We start from the raw sequence: 17,848 nt of genomic DNA on the forward strand, positions 1-17,848 counted from the left end.
GCTGCCTACATTTAATCCCACCTCGGTTAACCCAGTCTGCGAGCTCCTTCACAGACATGCCCAGATTTGTCTCCATGGCGATTCCAAGCTGACAGTCAACGTTTACCACCACGGTAGGGATATCACCCACCTCTCCCAGCCTCTCACTTGCTGAAGAGGTAGAGTCTGGCATTGTGCTGTGTGCTTATGACATTTGATGGGGAAACAGACACCCTCAGCAGGCTAGGTAACAGTGGAGCAGGATTCAGATTCAAACCCAGGCAGTGTGACTGCAGTGTGGTGTGACAGTGCCCTGCTAGGCTGACAAGGAGCACCTATAGCACAGGTTACCTCCTAACTACTAACTGACATAATCCACACACAGCCAGAACCCACATGATATGTGCACATGCGGTGTATCGAAGCTCCAACAATGTGTGAAAAATAGGCAGGAAGTTCGTTCGTCTGAGCTCCACACAGACGTGAGTGTGGATGGTGTGTGTCAATTTTCAAAGGGCTTATGATCCACACATGCCTATACATTTCACGTGAAGATCACAACACAAGACATGTGTGAATCCATGTGTTAAGAGTGTCCTGAGATGTCTGATATGGATGCATGACTTCTGAAATTAGGGATCACATAGTTGAGATCTATGACATAGATGAACCTACACAGAATAATGACAGTCACTCAAGGAGCAGGGCACGGGCTGGCTTGTGTACAGTACAGACACAGTGGACACACGTTTTGTACATGTATAGTGCTTAGATGTATGTGGCTGTGTGGGTGCATGCATATAAACAATGGTGCAGTGTCTGGATTGGTTGGTGTGCTGTATCTGCTCTTGAGAGTCACCTGTTTATTAGTGATGCATGCTCTGTGCATTGTTGCTAAATGTCGCCTTAAAGCTAAATTATTAATAACGACTTTATTCAGAGCAGCCCTGTCTCCATGCCAGTCTCCTCCTTACTGCGCTCTATAAAGTATAATGTAACTTTAATGTAAGACATCATTCATTTTGAGTGTATTATGTATGTTTTTGTGGTGTAGTGGTGTGTGCCCACGCAGTCATTCAGAGACCATAGAACACTTCAGTGAATGCCTATGATCCACCTGCCTCTGTTCTCACACGCAAGTTGCAGAGGCACAGGCACCTGGATGGCTTTTTATGTAGATGCTGGGGATTCGAACTAAGGTCCTCTTGCTTGCACCGTGATTGACAAGCCCATGGCTGGCTTTCTTTCTCTCTAGGTTGCTAGATCAGGTGCCCCAGTTCCCAGTGTCTAGCCAAGGGCTTGGGTTGCTGCAGAGGCCCAAGCTTGTGTTCGCTGAAGCAGCATGGCTGAAGCTCGGGTGCTGTGCAAAAACAGAGCGCTGCTTCCGAAGAGTAGGGCCAGTGCCTGGCACTGCGGGTGCGGGTGCGGGTGCGGGTGCGGGTGCGGGTGCGGGTGCGGGTGCGGGTGCGGGTGCGGGTGCGCTGAGCATCTCGGCAGGGCCTCCCAGAGCACTGCTGCGCGCTGCCTAGCGGGCCGCGGAGGATCCCCCCTGCGGTCTCCCGGGGCGCGACCTCCTGTACCTGCACGGGGGACCCGTTTCCCGGCGGCCGCCGGGCGGCAGGAAGCCGGGCATTGTTCCCTGGCAGAGGCCGGAGGGGAGTTCCCGGTTCGCGCGCACTGGGGAGAAGAGAGCAGCGCCCGCCTGCAACACGCGCTCCGCTGACCCCTGGCATCCGCTCAGCCCTGAAGCTCGCTCATGGATCTAGGTTCGAATCCCTGTTTGCAGTCTTCCTTAATTTCCCCTGAGCCCAGCTCGGGGTCAGACCCAAGATGCCCTTAACTCCCTCCAGCATGCTCACTCCTCAGCCCACCCTCGAAGTGGAGTTTTACTAGCTAAAGAGAAACTAGTAACAGGGCTCTAGTGAGGTCTCTTGCTGCAAAAGGGGCTTCCTACATTAGATCCTGAAGGACCCTCTCCTGGGCAGATTTTTACCCACCAGCACTGTGATGGATGGGGAAACTGAGGCCTGGGAGAAGATGATATTGCCTTAAGGTTGCCAGTCACAAAGTCTTGCTAGCTCAGAAGTTTGGCAATCCCAGGGGCCTTCTCTCTTGTGTGCCTAAGACCTTTGTGGCTGAGTGTTGTAGTAGATTCGATTAACACTAGTCTAGGTATTAGTGAGGGTGGTAATTAATTAATAATTATTTAATTATTGATTAATAAATTCATAACTAATTAACTATGAGGGTGAACCAGCTGCACACTGTTACCGAATTCCCAAGAATCAGAGGCCCAGGGATGTCCAGTAAATGGCTGAGGTCACACAGCAAAATGGTTGTGAAGTAAGATGACCTCCACGCACAGTTGGACCTGGACCTCTCTTTGGCGATTCTGTCTCCCGCCTACTGACATGTTGGGGACCTATCCTGAAGTGCCTTGGTTGGCTGGGCCTAGAGATTCTGATCATGGAGGAACCGGCTCCTCTCCACCCCTGCCCCCCACCCGGGAACCCTACACCGAGGGTAATTGAGATCAGATGCGGCAGTGACCCGAAAAATGCTCCCGGGAACCTGGAAGCATTTATTGTCTGCAAGGGAATCCAGGGCTCTCTCCCTGCTACCCTCCCTCCCTCTTCCCTCTCTCCCTCCCTGCCTCCTCCCCAGGCAGAGCCTTGGGTACTGCCTGAGGTTAGAGCTGGGCCTTGATGAATAGGGCTGCTGAAAGCGAAGTCCAGGCTTCCTCCTTCCTGGGGATATGGTTACAGGGGGCCAGACTTCCTGCCCCTCTGGCATCCTCTCCTTCCAGAGTGGATCTGCTGGCTTTCAGGGTAGGAGCTGAGCAGCTGGCCCAGGTTCAGACAGACTGGAGCTCAAATGTCACCTCCTCAGGGAGGCCCTCCTTGACCACCCCATAGGAACCAGCCCACCTACAGGCAGTCCTTCCTTCTGCTTAGATGGCTAGCAGTTATTTCTTCTGTTTACCTTGCACTCCAGGTAGCTGAGGGAGAGCAAAGGCTTTGCTTTGCTCATGACCATGGATTATAGTTTCTATGCCCACACATATATGCTCAGTGAATACCAACTGGATGCAGCCCTGATACGGGAATGGCTCTCATTGACCTCTGACAGTGGGATGTGACCTTGAACCTTTGCCTCTGACCTCCAGATCCCACATCATGACAACTTCATCCTCCTTTGGTTTCAGGCTCCTGTTTCTGCGGCTTCCTGTTCTACCTGTGTTCTACTGTCTCTGGCCCTGACTTGGGAGCTCCAGGCTGATCTCTGACCTCAGGTTCTGATTGTTGTCTGCCTTGGCTTTCCATTCGACCGACCGACTGTGTGACTCTGGCCAAACCTCTTGCCTTTCCTGAGCCAGCAGGATTCTTCTTCAAACAAGAGCCAACCTGAGAAGCCCAGGATGGATTTGTGACTAGCAAAGGTGGAAGGTGGCAAGGAAGGGGCTGATGCTTGAGTCCCCTGTCCCCTGGTGGTGGCCCTGGACAGTCCTGCAGATCCCTAGTTTTGAAGAACATAGTTTGAAAACCCACTTTCTTGATTTTTTTCCAAAATATTTTTTTCCTCCACGTGTGTGTGTGTGTGATTTTTTTCCTCCACGTGTGTGTGTGTGTGTGTGTGTGTGTGTGTAGAGGACAATTTGCAGGAGTAGCCTTCTGCTGCTCTATGGAGTCTGGGGATTGGACTCGGATTGTCAGGCTTGGTGGCAAGCACCTTTGCCCGCTGATTCATCTTGCTGGCCCCTTCTGTCTTTTTGTGCCTCTGCGGTGCCTTTTCTGAGGGACTGGCAGCAGCATGTCATTTCCTCCTGTCACCAAAGTGAACGGACTCCAGTGTGTGCTGGCCGTAGTGCTAATCATTGCCTCTGTAAGCAGCCTGGCACGGTCACAGGGGTATGGCAGGGCGAGCTGATGAAGCGTTGTCCCTGGGTGCACATTGTCTGGAATTCAGCCCCACCCCTCTGTCTTCCTCATGCTGATCACAAGGCCTGGAACAGTGCCCACAGATAGTAAGTGCTCAGTGAATGTACAGACAGCCAGGGAGGTTTCCTGTATGTGACCTGTGATGAGCTAACAGGCTGTCTGTTACCACCTCTGCATTAACAGTGATCTCAGAAGCCGCACATTTCCATTTGCCCTGGTCTCTTTGCGGGGCTTCCACTTGGGGGAGCCCGGGCAAGCCACCCTCGGGCAGTCGAGCATAGTCCCCTGCTCTGGACACTCAGGTTCTGCTTGTTCCAAGTGCTTGGTACCTGCTGCACGGCTGAGATGCAAATAACAGGACAGTGTGGGGGAGGGGATCGGGAAGCCTTTCCTGGGACGCCTCCAAGGGCTGATGTTAGGGGGGTTTCACTCAAGGGGGTGGGAGAGGGGCAGGAGAGAGTTCCCCTGGAAATGCTAAGGATGTGCACAGATGGCCTGGTGGTGGCTGGGTGAGTGGCCAAGGCAAGGGAGTGATAAGGATGAAGGCAGGTAAGAGAACGGTTTCAGGCTGCTCAAGCAGGTTCCCCAATTCCACTCCAGCAATAGCAGGCCATGCCAGTGTAAAACTGGTCTCAGTTTTACACCATGGGTAGAGTTGGGGGTGACTCAGACAACAAAATGTCTCAAAATCTGTTTCCAGGTTACAGTTCTTAGAGGTGAAAATGTAAATTTCCTAACAAGCCTCACCGCATAGGACACCTGCTCTGGCTAAGCCGTGTGGGAGTCCACTTCTCGTGCCTTTTCCACCGGGCCCTTTGGACTCTGTGCATGCAGGAATTTGTTTCCTAGAGGCCCTGGCAGAGGTCCTATTCCAGTTGTACCAGTGGTTTCTCCAGCCTGGCTAGCAGGAAACCTCCTTTTCCAGCCTGCCTTGCCTGAGCAGACACGAAAAAGGTGGCCTATGCTGCCACCTGGTGGTCACTTCGGAATACTGTCCTGTGTAGGGGAGTTTCCCCTGCAATGTTGCACTAAGGACTTTTACTGAGGTATCGACTCTGTCACGTGGCTTGCGTTTTGTTTTTCCTAGGCATGGGTATTCAGAACCCTGGCTGTGTGTGCAGAAGCCTGAAGTTCATAATCTGTTCTTCCTTTCTCTGCATTTCAAATCCAGACTGTGTGGAAAATGTAAAAGAGAAACTCAGTATCTTTTCTATCCAAGGGTTAAACAAGACACATTTCATTTAAAAACAAATGGAGAGAAGCTACTTGGCAGAAAGTCAAATTCCTTCCATGTCAGCACTTCTTTTCTTAATTTGGGTTTGTGTTTGTTATGTGTGTGAGTGTTTTGCCTAAAGCTTGTCCGTGCTCCTGATGCCCAGGAAGGCCAGAAGAGGGCGTCAGATCCCTTAGGACTAGAGTTTCGGGTGGTTGGGTCTCTCTGTGAAGGTTCTGGAAGCCATGTTTCTAGCCCCAAGGTCAGCACTTCTTGAAATGAAAAATATGTGTACTAGGTGCTCAAAAATCACATCCCGATTGTCGGCTGTGACACTTTAAGAGAGCCATTATGTAAGGATGTGAGGTGGACCCCATTTGCACCAGCAGGACCCACACTGGATGCACCCTCTGCACAAATCAAACTTACTGCCCTGCTGAAATACTTGTGATTGTGTGGTTATTTTCTGGGGACCCCAGACCTGTTAGGCAGCTATGGAATGCATCTCCTGCCATCCATCTTGTAAGACCAGCTCAGCTCCAGGCCCATCTTCCCCTGCTCCCTGCAGGCAGCCCTGGCTGGGCAGTACCTCATAGTGGTCCAGGCCCACGTTCCAGTTCCTGACTCCCACATTCAGAGCCCACTTTTGTTATTAGGTGCTCTGTGACCTCAGTCAGGTTGCTTGACTCAGTGCCCTACTCTACAAAACAAAGGCAACTGTGTCTCCTTCAGGGGGTTCTCTTTAGGGTGGGAAGAAATTCCATCTAATAAGTTATGCTGAATGAGGGTCATGTCTGGATGTGCTGAGCAAGGATGTGGTAGTCTGCATGGAGTGTGGCTGGGAGATCAAGTTCACCTGCGCTTCCAAGTTCAGAGATGATTTGCATGGCGTCACTGAGGGGCCAGCTGGTGTCCCCACATTCGTTCTCTGTCTCCAGACTGAGGGATGTTGCCTGACGCAAAGCCCCATGACTTAAGCTATGCACTTGGTTTCTCCCATGGCCAGTCCCCCACTCTAAGACAATAGAAGTGTGGTTAGCCCACCCTGAGTCACATCCTTCTGTTCTGAGGAGACATAGTATCTACAAGGTCCAGAGAGCTTCCCAGAAGCCTTAGGGTGAAGTCAAGCCCATACTACACAGCTGTACCTAGAATGTAGAATGTCGTGCAGCTTATATGCATTGGTAGAGTCTTAGCCATTATTACACAGTTCCCATCTACTTCCCAGAGGCCCCTCTCTGCAACCCCAGGGCCTTTGCACATGCTGCTTTCTCCGGGAAGAGCATTAGGGGTAAGCTAGGCGCCTTTTCTGTATGTTTCTGCCCCTCCTATCATCTCCACAGCCTTGTCAGTTGTCTGAGAGGGGCAAGCCGTTGTCAATCCTGTTCTTTCCTATCCTGGTGCTCAGACAGAGTAAACATTAGGCAGCCAGTTATTAAGTTAATTTTTAATTCCTCACTACAGAATGGAACTTAAAAACCAGATCTGGAAAAGGATCTGAATGCAGAAGGCACAGGTCTAATCAAGAGCCTGTTACCTCCTTAAGCACGCAGACTCAGCTAGTAGCTGCGCTCTAGGTTCAGGGCCAAGCCTGTGTGCTATCTTGTTTCTCATTTAGATCTTGTGTGCCTAATTACCTCCATGGTAGAGAAGCTCACAGGCGAATCTCCCACGGGCACATGGGAAGAGCCAGGCAGGACTCTGGCTCCTGAATGGCCTCTTGAAAGGGGCTTGGCGGCAGCTCGCCTGTCTCTAAAGGGCCGTGAGGCACAGGAAGACAGGAAGCAATGTACCACAGGTTCTGAAGATTAGAAAATTAGATTCCATTTTCACAGGCCCCAGGGCCTTCCTAGGAGGAGGCCATGTCCTGGGGAGGGGATGATGGCATACATGATAACCCCACTAAGGAGGGGGTAGGAGCCTGCACACAGGGTAGCCCCCCATCTGTCATGGGAGGAGGAGGAACCAGCACACATGTAGCCCCCATCTGCCACTAGGTAGGGGAAAGGGAGGAGGCTGCACACAGGGTAGCCCTATCCTTCTGTCAACTGCTGTTTGAGGTCCACACACTGCTGTTTGGGAGGCTGGGACCTAGAGCTGGCATCTCCCTTCATGTCTGTCCCCATCTCTGTTGAGCCCAGGCTTGGGTGGGGAGAGAGGGCCTGAAAAAGAGGAAGGAAGATTGCCTGGGTAGAGGTCATCCAAAGAGCAGAGGGAGGAGGGAAGGAGGAGGGAGGAGGGAAGAAGGAAGAGGGAGGAGGGAGGAAGCCCCTGGGAGGGAGCCAGGGTTCAGGGTTTCCAGGCACAGGCTGAACTCTGGTTCTGAGAGGAAAGGCACTCCAGGGTTTTGGAGTGGGCCACCTGAACTTGACCCTCAGGGCAGGTAAGCAGAAATCAAGGCCTCAAACAGACTCTATCCTGAGAGCCTACTGGGAGAGTTCTGGGGGCCAGAAGCTCTGGGCTCAGCTCTGTAATGTGTTCTTGGTCAACCTTTCCTGTGGGGGTGGGGATGGGGCTCAGTCTACTGCTCTGTTGAATAGAGGTGTAGGTGGGTGACTGCAGAGAGACTCAAGGGGTGCAGAGCAGGTGGGGGAGGGGGCTGGAGGTCAGGTTTGATGTGTCCCAGGGCCCTCTGTCCACAGGCTCACCCCTACCCCCACCCAGCTTCTCCTCTGCCCACAACACAGACCACAGCTTTCTCTTCTCCTTTTCTATTTTCAGATATCCTAGAGTTCCAAGGAAGGCCCAGGCTGGGCCAAGAAGCCACCTCCAGAATGCTGTTGTGGTGACACAGAGCACGCAGGGTCCTTCCCCAGCTCTGCTCTTGTCTTTCTCTGGGGGTGGGGTGGGGGGACGACAATTGGAACCTGGACTGCCCAGGAGGCTGGTAGTGGGTTGGGCAGAAGGAATGCAGCCCTGGCTCTCAGCCCAGAGGCTTTGGGTCCGCCTGAGGCTGCCTTGGGGGTGGTGGTGGTATACCTGGCTGGGCAGGGAGCTGCGACCAAGGGCTCTGTGTCTGAATTAGCTTAGGGTGTTTGTGGGGAGTGGGGAGTGGAGGTGTGGGTGGGACTGAGGGTGGGTGGGTAGCCCACAGCTTGGTTTTCTCCTCTGCTGCCTTGGGCCAGGCGTGTTCCTTCTTGTGTCTAGGCTGCTCCTGGAGTTGGGAGAAAGAAGGCTAAGTTAGTGCTGGATGACAATGACCCACCAAAGACTGCTGCTGAAGGGTCCTTGCCTCCTAAGGAGACTGCCACCATGCAGCCTCTGTGCGTGTGCTCTCCGCCCCTTCTCATGGTTTCCTGAACCCAAATCTCCTTCCTCTGAGTTCAGAGTCTGGGATATTAAGCACCATGCATGCTTCCCTCCCGTTCATCTGACTCCTGTTGGCCCTGGGAAGCCCCTCCTTGTCTCTCTCAGTGCTGTGTGTGCTCTTGGTCACCTGGCTCGGAGGGAGGGACTCTTTAGCTCCAGACTTTAGTACTTTAGGCACACTGCTTCAGCCTCTAAGGGCTTCTCAGACAAAGTTTTTCTTGGCTGGGGTGTAGTGGGGGTGGTTGGGAAGGGGGGAGGAGGAAGGAGTGGGGAGGGGTGGAGGTTGGTGGTGGAAGGAAGGAGGCATCTTTAATTAGAATACTCCCCAGGGAAGTCTGGCTAGCAACACTGACAGACACAGGCAGAGGGGGAAAGAGTTAGAACCTGAGAGAGACATGGAACTCAGAGATAGCCAGAGAGGTCAAGTCAGGGCCGAGATGAAGAGGCAGGGCTACCTACAGACAGAAAGGTGGGGGCAGGGGAGAGAGCACAGAATGAAGAGAGAATGACAAGAAAAGAAGGAAGGGACAGTAGAGTGAGGTGCATGTGGCAGAGGAGCCAAGGATAGAGCATGTGGTCCCTGCAGTTGGAGACAGACTCTGCCCTGCAAGGTACCAGGCTGGGCCCTAGTAAAATTCCTCTGTGGATTGATGAAATTCCGGATCTGACTTCTCGATGGAGCATGCCATAGTATTGAAAGTAATAAGAAATCACCTCCCAGTATCACACACACACACACACACACACACACACACACACACACTCAGAACACAGATGGAAAGTCACACATACACACCCATGCATGTGTTTATATGGGTAGACAAACATTTGCACACTTGTACACATGGACATAGATAAAATATCCCATGTGCACACAGGTAAAGTCACATGGAAACACACACATAAATACATAAAAACACAGGTGAGGCACAAAAACACATAGGTACAGAGGTAAATGCATGTACACATACATATGCAAATGCACAAATACCCAAAAATATATATGTTACACTTGTGAACACATAAATACACACACTTGAAGTGTATGCAAACAGGTATGTGCACACATTCACAAATACATGCTTACACACATACACATGGGGACATACTAAATGCGATACATGTATAGATACAAAGACATAACCTCCTAATTCATATACACACAGAGGCACAAAACATATATGTGAATATACACATGTAAACAGACATGCACATAAATGTGTGGATCTGCACATGTATGTCTACACACAAGCATAAAACATACATTTAATACCTTGTACATGTGCAGACATACATATACATACATATGCACACACAGATCACATATACAAATATGACTGCATATGTGTGCACATGTGTATACATTTACCCTCATATGAAAACAAAACAAAATATGCACACATATTCTTTTTGCAACAGAATCTCACCGTGTAACTTTGATTAACCTGCAACTCACAGAGATCCATCTGCCTCTGCCTGTCAGGTTCTGGGGTTTTAGGTGCAAGTTTGAAGGGAGAACTTTTTAATTTACTTTTTTTTTTTTTTTTTTTTAGATGGGATTTCTTCGTGTAGCCCTGGCTGTCATGGAACTGGCTCCATCGACCAGGCTGGCCTCGAACTCAGAGTTTCACCTGCTTCTGCCTCCTGGGTGCTGGGATTAGAGGCATGCGCCAGCACTGTTTGGCTTTGGAGGACTAATTAAAGACTGAAAGAGGAAAGCAGAGATCAGGCTTTCTCTCAGCCTCTTCGGGAAAATATAATGCTAATACTGTGTGCTTAGTATTTCCATACCCACCTTACCTTAAATCCTTCCCAGACACTTTCACTGTGCTGTAGAAAATCTATGGCCCAAGGGATTGAAACAGCAATACCAGGGCCACACGTGTGATGGAAACCTAGGTGGGCGTGGTCTTCTATGGCAAGAGAGTGAAAAGAGACCATAGAGGTTGGGATGAGAGCTGGGAGGGATTGAACCAGCAGGAAAGGCAAGTGTGTGAAGGAAGATGGAAGGCCAGTGCCAGAGGGGACTGGATCAGGTGAATTTAAGGACAGTAGGAGAAGAGAAGATGAGGTTTGGAGACACTAGAAATGCCCCTCTTTGAGATCTCACCAGGAAGTCTGTAGCTCCCACTAGGCAGGGGCAAGAGCATGCTAGGGTCCTCCAAGGATCTAGGCTGGTCAGTTGTTGCAAGGCAATCCTCAAACTCCTCCCCCATCCTTCATCCCCTATTCTGGATGCACACCCCACAGTCTGCCAGATCATTGAGAGGACTGGTATTGATCTCAAAGGGCAACCTAGCAGCTGGCTAGGATGTCAACTGGATATTTATGGGATGGGTGGAATGGAGCAGAGGTGTGAGGTCACGCCCATGTTCTATCCAGAAGGTGGCATAGGGGAGGGCTCCGAGTGTTGGGGTTCTGAGGTGCCCACATTCCCAGTCTGTTTCATCGAGTACGTAGTGTGGGTATGCGGTTGACCAGTGTTCAGTGCTCGCTTACCACCTAGTTCTTTCTTGTGGTCCTGTGGTCTTGGGTGGATGCTGTGCTTCCTTCCCTAGGACCTCAGTGATTCACATGTGCATGCACTCTCGCTTTTGCTCTCTGTCTGGCTCTGGCTCTCTTACTGGGTAGCCAGAGAGAGTGAGCCTGGGGTTGGATGGAGGGCATCAAGGCTCCTCACAGTTATGAGTCAGGATGCTTGCTGCTCGCAGAGGTTGGGGCCCTGTAGCTCCTTCATGCATGTGTTCATTTCTGGCTTAAAAGGTGTCTATCCTCTTGCAGGAAGTGGGAGAAGCTGAGAAGGTGAAGCCGCTAATGATGTAACTTGCAGATCCCTGCTGGATCAACTCATTTCTCTGTGCAGAAGATCAGCCACTGTTCAAGGAATATAGAGCCCCACTCAGGGCCAAGGAGAGGCTCCAGAAAAATCACAAACACAAGAATGTGTGTGAGGTGTGTAGTGAGAACACAGTTACCCCCCCCCCCCCCCCGTACACAATAGACATTCATTCACTCTTGTTAACTTACTTAGCACATTCTGGCATAATGCTTATTAAACACCAGGCAGCATCTTAAATGTTTTAGAGAGCTCACTTGAGCACCGTAACAGCCCTAAAAGGGTACTGGCATCACCTCCATTTTACAAATGTGGAAAGCAAGGCTGAGATGCCAAATAACTTGCTCAACGACATCCAGCTAGTGAATGGCCCTGCTGGGATTTGTATGAGTACATTTCCCTTGGAGTAGTTCATTCATTTAACATGTGCCTGCTAAGAGCTTTCTGCGTGGCAGGCATTGTGCCCACAGGAAGGAGCCCAGCTTGCGCAGGGTGACAGAAGAGGGAGTTAGGACTGAAGCTGGGCCTGCATGGGTGTGTGTTTGGGCTGTTGCCACACTATGATCACGATTAGCTCACTATTGGTTTCTTGTCCTGTGTAGGCCAGTTCCTCACAAAATGTTAGCAGCACAGATGAATAAACTATTTAAGAGGGAGTGCAATCCTGGGAGTCATTCCAGACTTGGGTTGAGCCTTGACTTGCCATTCAGACTGTGTGACTTACACAAGGGACTTTGTCTCTATGAGGCTCAGACCCCACCTCTAAAAAGCATAGTTACAGACTGTTTTAGTTAGGGCTTTACTGCTGTAAACAGACACCATGACCAAGGCAACTCTTATAAGGACAACACTTAATTGGGGCTGCCTTACAGGTTCAGAGGTTCAGTCTGTTATCATCAAGGCAGGAACATGGCAGCATCTAGGCAGGCATGGGGCAGGAGGAGCTGAGAGTTCTACATCTTCATCTGAAGGCTTCTAGGAAGTTAGGATGAGGGACTGAAAGCCCACACCCACAGTGATACACCTACTCCAACAAGGCCACACCTACTCCAACAGGGCCATACCTTCTAATAGTACCACTCCCTGAGCCAAGCATATACAAATCATGACAGAGACTGTGCTGACTAGTTGTATGTCAACTTGACACAAGCTACAGTCATCAGAGAGGAAGCAGGCCTAGTTGAGAAGATGCCTCCATAAGATCAGGCTGTAGGCAAATATGTAGGGCATTTTCTGAATTAGTGATCAATGGGAGAGGGCCTGGACTATTGTGAGTGGGGCCATCCTGGACTTGTGGTCCTGGGTTCTATAAGGAAGCAGGCTGAGCAAGCCATGGGGAGCAAGCCAGTAAGGAGCTCCTCCATGGCCCCTGCATCAGCTCCTGCTTCAGGTGCCTGCCCTCTTTGGGTTCTGGATAGAACAGTGACGTGGACTTGTGAGCGAAACCCTTTCTTTCCCAACTTGCTTCAGTCAAAGTGTTTCATCGCATTGATGTGGACAAGAGGTATAGTGGTGGCACGCAGTTGAAGATAGGGGTTCGCATCTTAGCTAGAAGCCGGAAATGTCTTTGATCCTGTCATGGCTGGTGTCAAGAAATACTGCTAGTAGGAGGGCTTTGGTGTCTGGTTTGCTTCCTAAATGGCTTTAGGCTTAAGCTTCAGAGGGAGTTCTAAATAACCTTGGATGCCTTAGAAACCTTTGTTTCCCTAGTGGATGCCACAATTCCCCTTCCTTAGAATTTAAATTACCGTATGAAAAGGTGGAGGATGAGGCCCATTAAGGCAAAGGTACTTCCTCCAGGGCAAAAAAAAAAAAAAAAAGTATATAAGTATCTACTTCTGGCCCTGGGAGGAGACCCAAATCCTCTGGGCCTGTCCCTAATTCAGCCGGGCCTGTCTATCACTTGGCCAAGAGGCTGTCCTCTTCTGAGTCATCTGGAGGAGACATGCTAGGGAGAGGGTATGATGAATTATCTTAACGAGATAATATACTTTCCCTTCCCAGAAGCCCTGCCCTCGAGACAGCTGGTTACAGAGCTTCTACCAGGCACTACAGTGGAACCCTGCCATGCTTGCCCCACGCATCTGAGCCCTAACCACATGTATAACTTTTTCCTTCTTTCTTAGGTACTGGATAAAGCTGAGCATGCTGTCCCAGGCATGGGGCCTTCTCACCGGTTCTCTGAAGCCACCCCCTCCTTTATGCCTTGAGGCTGCTTGCTGATGCCAGGAGTAAAAGAAATGACTCCTGCCCCTCTGTCTGTGTCTCTCTGTCTCTCTGTCTGTGTCCACCCTCCCCCCCCACCCCCCAAATCTGTCTTCTCCTGGCAGCTGCAGAGATTTATAATTTACCTGCCTTGTTGTTTCTCTCTTACACTCTAATAAAACTCAAGCTTCCGTTTGAGTCTGTTTTTCACTAAGGAGACTAAGAAGCCAACAGAGGGAACCCTGGTTCCTCCCTGTAACACCGCGTCTGGTAAGTGTCTAGCTGTTTGTTTGAGCCTTGGCTACTCTGCTGATGCCCTCTCCTGCTCCAGCCCTAACAGGAGGTACCGGAGAGCACAGCCTGACCCCCGGCCTCCCCAACAAACCATCCCCAGTCACTTGAGGGCAGAGAAGAAAAGGTCCTGGATACTGCAGTAGGCTGGGCTCTCCTCAACAAATGCATCTCTCCACCCAGGCCTCCTTTACTTTCTAACTCTGGGGTTGCCTGGAGGCATCTTGCCTCTTAGTGCTCTTTTCTTGTTGCCTAGAGGGAAAGAGACCCCAGTTGTCTGCCTCTCTTCCTTCCTCTTTTAATTTGACTTAAGTACACAACTGTGTGTGTGCATGTTTGTGTGTATACATGTGTGCATATGTATGTGAAGCCTGAGTTTGATACTGGCTATCATCCTCAATTGCTTTCTGCCCTATTTTTTTTTTTTTTTCTTTTTTCTTGAGATAGAGGCTCTCACTGAGTCTGGACCTCACAGATTAGGCTAGTGTGGCTGGCCAGCAAGCACCAGGGATCCTCCTGACTGCCAAGTGCTGGGATCATGGGCATGCACTGCAGCACCAGGCTCTTTATGTGGGTCCTGGGGAATCTGAGCCCAGGTCCTCATGCTCCCAAGACAAGGGCTTTACCAAGTACTGCCCAAGCCATCACCCCAGCAAACCTGGCCTTCTCCTTTTGAGAGCTGCACTAGGGTTTCTTGTGGAAACACCCTGTTCCCAAATCTGTCTTACAGAAGGCACAGTCTTAACACTGATCAGCCTGAAAAATCAGGACATTACATCTTCCTGGTGATAGCAGTTGGCTCAAAAGTGGCTGCTGGAGCTAAGGCAGAACAATCAAAAGAGTCTCACTTCCATGAGGTTGTTAGGAGAAAGGCGTCATCCTATCTTTTAGGTAGGGCTAGGGCATGGGGGCAGTGTGAACCTGGAGATACTCGAGTCCTGGGAGAGAGGGGAATGAATAGGAATTTGGATGTAGCCATATCTATCCTCTGATTTTCAGCAAAGTGACCGTGAATGTCTGTCTCTTGCACTGGAAACAATCCTGGCTTCTCCAGCCTCCTCACTCCCATTCACAGGTGAAAGCCCCTATGTCGAAGGGCTACTTTGGAGATTAGGAAGCTGGAGTAAGCAAGAATGTTTCCAAGCTATATATGGCTAAATGGTGCTGAGCGATTAACAAAGCATTAAAGCCCAGGCACATTCCGTACGTGGGGTGAGCCAGTCCACTTCAATCTGAAAGGCTCCAGACAGTGGACTTGTAGGGCTCTGGCCTGAGAGCTGCGGAGTTGTTTGAAGTATGAATTCTTGCCCTCTAAGTTTCTAAGCTATGGTGCGCAAGTTTGCCAAGGATGAGGTGCCCTGTGTCTGGGCATGGCTGCTTCTTACATGAGGTCACAGGGTACAGAGGAGACATCGAATTCTGCTACCTGCTGGCAGCTGAATTGGACTTTTCTCTGGGTGCTCCTGGCTGTGCCTCATGGTGGTCCTGGTTTTTTTGAACCTCTTCCTTTGGCTGGAAAGTGTGTCTCACTTCAGAACTGCAGCATCTGATTGTGTCTTTGTTCTCTAGAGGAGTCAGCCCACACCAGAAACACTCTTTTTTGGCTTCTGACAGACATCTGATAAGCAGCTGTCCAGACTTCTTGTCCTTTGCTTGCCTATTACAAAACTCCATTTCCCAAGCTCCTTTGCAATCCAGGGAGAGCATGTGACACACTCTGGTAGAAGAGAAGTCGTGGGAGTCTGTGGGAGTATCCGTTCTCTTCCCAGCCTTTCCACACTTGGAGCAAGGTGCCTGGGGTACAACACACAGATATAGCCAGCAGAAGGATTGAGTGAAGAGCCCCTCCTCATGTTATGACTATAAAGGACTGGAATCTCTACCTTAGCACTTCCTGGCATTTGAGGAAGAAAATTCCCCATCCTCTCTTTTGATTAAATCTCCCATGTATGGTTTCTTTTTTCTGTCATGTGCAAGTAAATGCAATCACGACACAGGAAGCCAGTATATGCCTGCCATCATTCTCCCTCAAGTTTTCTTGAGATAGCCATAATCTAGGACCACAGTGACTGAATTGAATTCATTGTAGAGTTATTACTTATAATTATGACACCAAGTACTGGTCATTTCCCAAATGCCTCCTGGGGGCTAGAATTGGGCTAAGTGATCCCCTCACCATGGTTTTTATTGTCTTCCTTGCCCAATGAGGAAACTGGGCTCAAAGACATCAAATGGACCAAAATCACACAGCTCAACTGTGCAAGCCAGGCTCTAAACCCAGGTGGGTCAGACTCTGGGGATCCCCCGCCCCCATCCTAATGCTCGGCATCTCAATCACAACAGACTTCTTTACCAAGTAGGGAGACTGAAACCCAAGAGGGAAGGTGACTTACTCAAGGTTGCACAGGGATTTCAAGGGATTTAGTTACAAGATATCAGATCTTCTGGGTTCTTCATTCCATGGCCCCTTTAGGCCATGCTCAGGTTAGAAGTCTAGGCTAAGGTCTGAGGGCAGTGGGAGGTATGGAAGGTTCGAAGCAGTCATAAGGTTAATTCACATATCAAAGGAAGCCTGTGGTAACATCTCTTCTTCAACTGTGATTGGGGTAGGGTGCAGCAAAGTGACATTTTACAATCACAGCCACCTCATGAAAAATCTGGTCCCTTACACACACACACACACACACACACACACACACACACACACACACACACTCACAGTCACACAGACACACACAGACACACAGACACACACAGAGACACAGACAGACAGACAGACAGACAGATTCATCATGGCTTCTCTGTCACAGGCAACTGAGTCCCCAAGATCCCAGGAACTGATATCTGATTCTCTGTTGATTCCTCAGATGGTAGGAGCAGGATAAGGAGGGCACTGGTAGAAAGACCACTGGGCTGATCATGTGGTGAGACTTGTCTTGACACTGCAGTGGAAACTTCCCAGATGAATAGGGAACTCTCCACACACCACCCGCCTGCCTACTTATTTGCTCTGCTCATCCCTGGCAGGATCTGGGTGTTTGTCTCTTGGAGACTCAGGGCTGGGAGTCCAGGTGATAGAATGTGGCAAGGAATTAAACCTGTAAGTCAAAGTCCAACAGATCAGGGCTCCGATCTCAGCTCCATCACCAATAGCTTGCAGCTCCTAGCAGGTCAGCTTGTTTTCCTGTTCATAGGAAGAACAAAACCTACCTCATGGGGTTGTTGGGATGATTCATGAAAGCCCTCAGCAACCTGCCTGTGGCTTACAAATTGCTTATGGCAGTGGCTGTCATTCCTCCTTTCTCTCCTCAACTTAGGCAAGGTCTAGAGGAATCCTTGCGCTTCTTCGTCTCCTTCTGGGTCGTGGTACTTTCCTCTCAAGAGTTGTTTTGAGGATTAAGTAAGACAAACAAGTGAATTTCGTGGCTTTCAATCCTTGGCTCTCTGGTGGACTGAGTTGTGTAACTTAATGGGACACCCCTGACTACCCCCCTCCCAGCTACCCTCTGCCCTGCAGGGTTTCTGTTTTCTCTTAGTGTAGACCTTGAGCAAAATACTACAGTTCTGGGCCTCAGCTTTCTTTTTCTGTAAATGGAGATGACACTATTAGATTTGTAGGACTATTGGAAAAGGGACACACACACTCACACACACACACACACCCCTCAGAGATTATATATACATAGTAGATACATACAAAATGTTATTTTCATTATCTCCAATACATAATGAAAAGTTGGCACTGAGCAGGTACAGAGAAGAGGAAGAAGCCAATCCTGCCCAGGTAGGGAAGAAAAAGAAGGGGTAGAGGAGAACCATTGCTAAGCTCCTGGTGAAGGCTGGATGCTCACATGGAGTGGCTCTTGCAGAAATGGAAGCAGTAACCCCATATATTTGGATGAGGGAAACTGAGGCCCACAAAAGGCAGCTGAAAGCTTAAGGCTGTGGTGAGAGTGGAGAGCAACTAGGGTTTGGGACTGAGATTTGAAGAGATTTGAGGCCGCTGACTACAGAACTTTCCTGTTCTGTGAACCAGCTGCAGAGGTGGGGTGGGTGGGGCTGGGCTCGTGCATGATT

The 17,848-nt window shown here is 50.0% G+C and overlaps 1 protein-coding gene across 5 annotated transcripts in view; it reads left to right on the forward strand.

Moving 5' to 3' along the window:
* The first annotated feature begins 7,401 nt into the window (after positions 1–7,401).
* The window catches only part of Ptgs1 (prostaglandin-endoperoxide synthase 1), a 41,852-nt gene continuing 31,405 nt past the window's right edge, over positions 7,402–17,848 (forward strand). Inside the window, exons 1-5 of one of the 5 annotated variants that reach the window (XM_006497790.4) lie at positions 7,404–7,513; positions 7,852–7,934; positions 8,278–8,393; positions 11,221–11,391; positions 13,402–13,750. The gene's annotated coding sequence lies outside the window, so the exon portion shown is untranslated. Of the gene's footprint in view, positions 7,514–7,851; positions 8,394–10,051; positions 11,392–13,401; positions 13,751–17,848 lie in introns of those variants that run through there. The other 4 variants (XM_030248641.1, XM_011239036.3, XM_006497791.4 and 1 more) reach the window with 4 other exon arrangements.

This window comes from Mus musculus, chromosome 2 (genome assembly GCF_000001635.26).
Source record: "Mus musculus strain C57BL/6J chromosome 2, GRCm38.p6 C57BL/6J".
NCBI lineage: Eukaryota > Metazoa > Chordata > Mammalia > Rodentia > Muridae > Mus > Mus musculus.